Source organism: Rhagoletis zephyria, unplaced genomic scaffold (assembly GCF_001687245.7).
Source record: "Rhagoletis zephyria isolate East Lansing unplaced genomic scaffold, Rhagoletis_zephyria_1.1 Rzeph_scaffold_07056, whole genome shotgun sequence".
Taxonomy (NCBI): Eukaryota; Metazoa; Arthropoda; class Insecta; order Diptera; family Tephritidae; genus Rhagoletis; species Rhagoletis zephyria.
This window is the reverse complement of record NW_016164139.1, coordinates 4,720-12,626: the sequence shown is the minus strand read 5'-3', so window position 1 is coordinate 12,626 and position 7,907 is coordinate 4,720.

Genomic DNA, 7,907 nt, shown 5'->3' with positions numbered 1-7,907 from the left:
TTTGAAAGCCAGCGAGTCTATCGCTGTTAATGTCATTGTGATGTACTGTACTTATCAGCTTGGGAACAATAACTGAAACAAAGAAATCGAACATAAAAAACTGTTTATTAAAGATGCTAATATTTTCTGATATAAAAACATGCATACATACATACATACTACACAAAAGCTAAGAGTATGTAATACTTATAAAAGTTAAAAAAATCAATGATAACTAATCTGTTATTTAGAAAATATATAAAAGACAAATTTTAAATCATATAAAATAATGTTGTTACGATTAACACTCACCTATGTAGATATAGCAAATAAAAATTTGGAGAGATTTAATATGACAAATACAATAGTTTTATTGTCTGATGAAAAGTTTCTATACTTGGTTTCGTAAAGGGTGTCGCAAAATTTACCCAAAAATTAAATCAAACAGAAATTGGGTGCCAAGAAGCGATGTTTGCTTCATGACAGAAGAGACCGTCATTGTCATCTTTCTTCACCAGACCCACGAGCTTTCAGTCTCTTACACAATAAGGCCTTATATATGGTCTTTCGGTAGCTTGTGCATGTGTTAAGGTCACCTTTCTTGTGGAATGGGCAGTGCATACCTAAATCCCAGTAGTCGGGCATGCGGTCTTGTGACCATATTCAGCATAAGAGTTGATGCATGAACATTATTTACTCCTAGCCGCCGGAACTATGTTGTCTTCGAGTCGCGTAATTGTTATTTGGACCTCGTCGTGGTCAGGCGTGGTACATGACTTCCGTCGTCATCTTCTGCTCTAGTTTCAGTGATGTTGCCATTTATAGGGGTGGAAAAGTGTTTACTCGATAATTGAGGTATGTTCGAAAGATCAGTCAGGAGTTCGCTTTGGTCTTGAAGCCGTCCGTAAATCACTTAACTTTCTAGTTTCGAGTTTTAAATTCTTCGCACTCACGTATTTCGGTCTCTCTACCTTTATTATAGAAATACGTCTCTTTACCTCATCAGCTCCCCATATCGATGCCTTATGGCTTGCGTTACGGCCGCTGGCAGCGTGGCCCCGTAGGCGACATCTTTTTTCTTTCCAGCTTCATGACATTTTTTATTATACCAGCTGTTCTTTCAGGCTCGCTCAAATCCGGCTACTTCTTCGGCGGTGGTACGTAATGAGCGGGAAATATGGTTTATTGCTCTCATATGCTGGGTTTTGAAGAGCTTTCTCTGAGGGACGGTTTGAGAGTCGAGTGGCGAATAAATTCGCCGTATGTTGTTAATTCAGCTTTTCGACGTTAAGCATTCCTTTCATTTCTGGATGCAAACATTTTTTTGCTGCACAGAGGCTGTGCGCATCTGGGCTGCAAGAAGATAGTTTTCTGAGGTGATGTTTGACCCTCGGAGTGTACGTACGTCTAAAACACTGAAAACGTGCCTTCTGCCTATCACGATCGATTTGGTTCTCCGTTTTTCGATATAGGTGTTTCCTGCGTTACGGATGTTCCGTTTGAAGACACCTTTTCCATCATAAAAACTATATTAGGCTCGTTTTTAATGCAAATATGAGGTTCTATTGTAAATAAAGCAAAGCAATTAAGGCCTGAGTAGCTAGAGGGTGAAATGGTAATAATGTCAATTGACTTTATTTCGCAACAGTATACGAAATAGTGTCAATTGAACTTATTTTCGTTGGGCTTGGTCTGCTCGCATAAAATTTTGTTTTGCTAGTGTCGAAATCCCTGAATTCCTTTTTAAAATGCTGATATTTTTTACCATGAAAACCATGTGGCGCTTTGGTATATATTATACTTGCCAAAATTCACAGAAACTAATCCCTGTTTTTTGTTTTCAATGAATTTCTTTTGCGTAAGTTAGTCACATCTTGGTGCTTTTTTGCCATGATATGATCATATTTTATTTTACTTCTATAAATTTTTTTTGTTCCGATCTCTCCTTTTTAATATTCCGTCCACTTTTTTTCATCTTTCTTCAAATTCTGTCTCCACTTCATTGCTCTCTCAGCCATGCTTTTAACATTCGTTGAAGTCATGTCTTCGTACAAGTAGAAGTATTTAATAATATACATACGTTATCCTGGATCCAAATTGGCGATCCATTTTTTTAATAATTGGATTTGATCGAAACCCGGCACTCGAGACTTTTTGTGGTCGCCTATTACGAACCTGAAGTAAATTTTTTTAAATTCGAAATAACGGATCCAATATGGCGATCAAATTAAAAAAAAAACACTAAAAGTAAAACGTTGATACTGAACGTTTTAAACATTGTCAAGGGTTGAATTTCGTTTCCAGTACGTTTCTGAGCTTGCTGATTATGAATCTGATGTCAGATTTTCAAAATTAAAAATTGCGTTTAAGAGTTTTAAACAAATCCAATAAATTTTTTTTAAGTTGGTCGCCATTTTGGATCCACCAAACATTTTGCAAACAAAAATTGGCTGTTTTTTATGACCGCGTACTTGGGGTTTAAACAAATCAATTTTGCAAATACAATAGCAATACATTCGCACTTTTTAACCGACTTCACAAAAAGGAGAAGGTTATCAGTTCGTCGGAATATTTTTTTTTAGGTATGTTACCGCATAACTTTGGACGACCGATGTAGATAATTTTTTTTCATCGGAAAGGTGGTACCTTTAGGGTACGGTTGCCAGACGTACTGATTTTATCGTACAGTACTGATTTTCAACTCTTGTACTGATTTTATTAATTTCTTCAATCAGTACGCTAATGTCCTGATTTTTCAAAATTTGTACTGATTTGTACTGAATTCTCAATTCAAACAAAAAACTTTAGGATTTTCTTAAGGTTTTTACATAACGTTGTAACTTCCTTAAACTGTACTGTAAAAAGTAAGAAGATAATTTAATTGTAGTTGACATGTTTCAGATAATGTTTGATATGCCTAAGAAATCAATACAAAAAAATATCAATCCTTGAATGGAATATCGTCGGGTCGATACGTACCAGTTGCGTTAATAAGTTTGTTCCACAAGCTACTCGAAGTAACTTCGAGTTACACATACGCGTTCCACAAGTAAGCTTTAGAGTTTCTTTGATATACGCTCACAGTTTGAACTTTGCTCGAGTTTTTCTACAAGTAGCTTGTAGAACAATCTAATATTTAGGGCTTATATTCAATAGCCTCTATCTGCAATTTTAACAAAAACAACTTTGTAATGTTAGAATCCATCTGGGTCCAAGAATGATAGAATACAAGATTGCGCCAATCGAGCTGAGAGCAACAGGCCGTGACGTCAACAAATACCAGAATGAAAGAGCAAGACGAACTCGACAAGAAAAAGAGGAAGTCTCGATCAAAATGCAGTATTGCCAAGTTTTGAATTTGAAAAAGCACCACATTTTTATTGGTGTAATTTATGGACTTTATATACATACATAATTTTATTGTAAGGATGCCGATTAAAATTAATAAAAATTAATGTTATTTGCACGACGGTCGATTTCTTCTGGCATGATTGAAGGTGCTGCCACATATTTTGTTGTCGCTTATGTCACTGTGCCAGGATTTTGTTAAAATTTTTGTAAAGTGGCTTACCACACTTACGATTACTGTAAATTTTGCTTCCAACTTTTTAAAGTTTTTTTACTTTTGTGTCTTCAAACTAAAAACAAAAGCACCAAAAAGGCACCACGCACCAAACTCAAAAATTTTCGCGTTTTGAATACGCACGAAATTTGGTGCGAAAAGCATCAAGTTGGCAACAATGAATGTAAACAAAAGCATTTTATGACGTCAGCGAATGGGTAGATGCTGTCAAATCGACGAACAGAGGGTTAGCGGTCCGAGACTGGCATGACCTTTGTTTTCTGGATCGTGATTGTTGACCAACGTTTGTTGGTTCTATCGACGCAAGTGTTGTCAATATGGCGCTCTCCCGCAGTCTACTCAACTGTCAGTTTCATCCTTGAACGGAACGCATGTGACGTGCTCTATTTGGCTAAAAGAACTTGGTCCTTGTGTGTCAAGTGCTACAATAATAAATGTGCTAAAGATTGGAAGGTATTATAAACAAACATTGAACATTGATTTTTTGGTGGTTGACGTACTTTACATTAACATGTACATTAGGGTACTAATCGAAAATGCTTTTTTTTTAGAAATTACAAGACCCTACCCCTAAATTTTATTCGTTTTTATGAGAAATGTTAATGCCTACTTTTATAGATTTTTTAAAGGTCATTTAGAGTACGCGACCTGTTGATTTAGGTCAGAAAATAGGGTTCTGATTTATGAGTTTTTGAATGACTAGTTTTTACTCGATTTCAAAGATGGAATTTGATCTGGGAAGAGGATATACAGGATTGTCGGATTAGGCTTGTTGGCATTTTTTATCGGGTAAATTAAAAAAAGACCCACATTTCTCTTATTTTTTTAAATTTTGACCGTCGATAACCTCTGCAATTTCGAAATGTTTCGCCGCCACGCCTTCCAGGTATGCGACCTTAAAAAAGTGATAAATGATAGTTAACAAGCAAGCAAACAAGAAAGGTGTAAAAGTCAGTTACCTTCATATATTTCTCTATGGGTCCGGGCGAATACTTCACGACCCGGATGTCGACGATTGGGGTATCGCTCTGCATAGAGTCTTTGAGCAGCTCTGGCATTACAGCAAGCTTCACCGTAAATTAGGTGAATATCCGCATATTCATGCGACGTATACTGCGTGTTCTCTGTCATAGTATTAATAACACAATGTTCGAAGGGTCCAATTTCACAAAATCCACTTTCACTAATTCCGGTAAGTAACATAAAATAATGTCAGAAGCAAGTAGTTATGTACCTTTGTACTATTTAGCATGTCATTGGTCGGTACCAATACCAACTTAAATTTAAATCTATTAAATACATTCTAGCGTGTCTCAGTCCTTTACCCACAAAAGCGGCTATAACTTTTTTTTTCTATTCAAAACAGTAATTGTGGCACCTTTCTGAAATCTTTATTAAATGAGCAATCTTTTTATGTAATGCAAAGTTATAGCTCAAGTCTAAGTTGGGGAAAAAAATATCAAAAAGTTAAAAATCCAGAAATAGTCCTAATTTTATGATGGTTCCTTAATATATTTTAACTACATTGCATTTGAGTATGGAGAGGCAACTATCTTGAAGTATTTTACATAAAAAATTTACTAAGTATTGCCCGGTTTGTAGTTGCAGTTAAAGAAAACTCATGAAAAGACACGATTTTTTTTTTAAATTCGAAAAAAATGTAAATATTTCAAAAACGGTGACACTTTTACCTGAAAATTTTTTGTTTATCAGTGAGCTCACCCCCCACCTACCTTCCCCTAAAGTTTGGCATGTTACTTCTGGGACACCTTGTATAATTTTTAATCAAAATGTTGCCTGTATTAATTTTGCAGAAGGAAATCGTGTTGTTGACTTAAATGCTTGCTGAAACTTACGTACCTGATTGTTGATAGCCAAGTTACTAAATTTGTTTTAAATATAACTGCTAAGCAAACAAATAAATATGTATTTCACTTATTTGACATGTGGACAACACCAGACGACACGTTCAACTTTCGCAAACAGTTTAGCGTGCTGCTTTATCGGCTTTACAACTTTCTAAGTCCAAGCTTTTAAATCAGAGCTGACCGAAGACACGGCTAAAGCGTTAAGCTGATAAGCTTTCTATAGATTATATATAGACGAGGACACGGTAACAGCTTCCTCTAGCCGCCACTGTTCTGAAGAAAAATTTTTATTCTACGATTTTCTTGCACTCAAAAACGAAATGGTGACTCCCACCTTCTTTATTGTCCCAAAAAGCTCATCACTGAGTGAAACTTTTACTCGATAGGGCAACCCGAAGTATCTCTCCTGCTAAGTGCAAACAGATGTATGAGTGCAACGAGCTTAGAACTCACCACATTACTCTTCACCACCATTGTCTATAAGCTACGCGTAGAGACGATTACATTGTCGTCCTGTCGTTATCGCAGTCGTTACACTAAGTAGTCAAAATCGTGCAGGACATCGTCAACGTCTATACAAAATGTTACGAAAGGTGAAATGAAGAAATCAGTTCAAATCGTGGCGTTTCAGCGTACGGATGTGAACGGGATGTGGCGCGCGAGTGAAACGCGTTTATTTGAAAATCTATACCAACGGCTGCCGATTATGGAGTGTATTTGTGCAAATATTTGAGCTTGTGAGAAACAGTTGTGGCAAAAATTGTGCTGTACAATAAAACAATATTGTGTCATCATAAATTGTGTTAATATTCGTACGCAATAATATGTACGCACATACATACATACGTTTATATGAATACAACAACAACCAACAGCTGACTTTTCGAGCGAGTAAGTAAATGGTTGGCTTGGCTTGGTGGTGTCAGTGTATGTTTTACAATCATTTTTGCAAATATTGGCGGAAGCGGAACTGTTAACCTCGTTCTGCTGGCATAGTCCAAAAATTACAATTTCGTTACTTACTTACTTACATCACGAGAGCTGGTTGTAGAGTCTACATGCAGCGGGGATTCCCATTTGTCGTCCTTGTGTGTGCACATTCATAACTACATGCGTATGTATTTGTATATCGTGTGTCGTATTGTAGTTTTCGGTAAATTCGATTTAACGATACGTAGATAAGTTGGTCGGACGGACGGACGGTCGGTAGATCGGGCGCTCGTTTGGTCGGTATAGTATGTAGAGCGAAAATTTTTCAAACGATTTATCACATTCGGCTAACAAAAGGTCCTTTTAGTGTGCATTCCACACATGTGTGTGTGTGTGTGCTTGTGTGTACGTATGTGAGCTTATGAAACAACTATAACAAAGCTGTGCAAAATTATTAAATAAATGACCAAATGCTGGCGCTATTCACACCCCGGTTGGATATCGTTCTTGCTGATGGGAGAGCGTGAAAAATTTGTAACAGAAAAAGGTACAATCACAAAGTTTACTAAAACATAAATATACCTACATAAGTACAAATATATATGTATACATATGCAAGTATGTATTTAGTCGAATGTTTACAACTATTACATGTGCGTACATTCAATACATGCATGTGCACATTTTTGTTGTTGACATTCTCAGTGTATTCAGGCAAAAGTTTTGACATTTTAAGCACAATAAATCAGTTCTTGCTGAATTTGTAGGAGAAAATGTAAAACAGGATACGCACTTCTGAACCCTAATAAACATTAATTTGCCAATGACAGGGAATCCATAGCAACTTTGTTAATGAGCCACCTTAAAAGATGGACCCAACTACCACACCGATTGAATAATTGCCGATATGCTGTTGAAAATTTGAGGCCGGTGTATAAAGTTAAGGGCCGGTTGTTCAATGTCTGGTTAACACAAATCGGAGTTAGAAGCTCCGGTTAAATACAACGACTGCTTTATAGCTCACATGTTATATGCGTGAAATCGAAATCGTCGATAATAGTGTTTAACTGGGAGGTAGTGATAATCAGACATTGAAGAACCGGCCCTAAGTCATTAAGGTTTCTAAACTCCACTACTCTGAAGGTGAATATACATATTTATGTAGGACTTGAATGCATGCATAATTTATTTGAAATAAGAACTCAACTATAAACTAGGCCTTTTTTTATTTTCTACATATTTAAACATTTCCTTTGTCTCAGTTAAAGAGCGATCGATTTTCAATGATAAGTAATACAAACAAATTTACGGCCTCTTAAACCATATGCTTGTCAAGAAAGTCGTTAGACAAATTGCTTAAATTTAAGCGACAAACTCATTGTGCAAACAATTCGGTGAAATCAAGCGAAGTGTAAACTCGAAACTTTTGCGAATTTTAAGGGCACAGAGGCGATGGATATTTATTTCAAACAGAAAAAATTACTGAAAAAAGTGGAAATAAACCGTGCCACCGATGCAAAAAGCAATAATCCTCACCCTTCGTTATC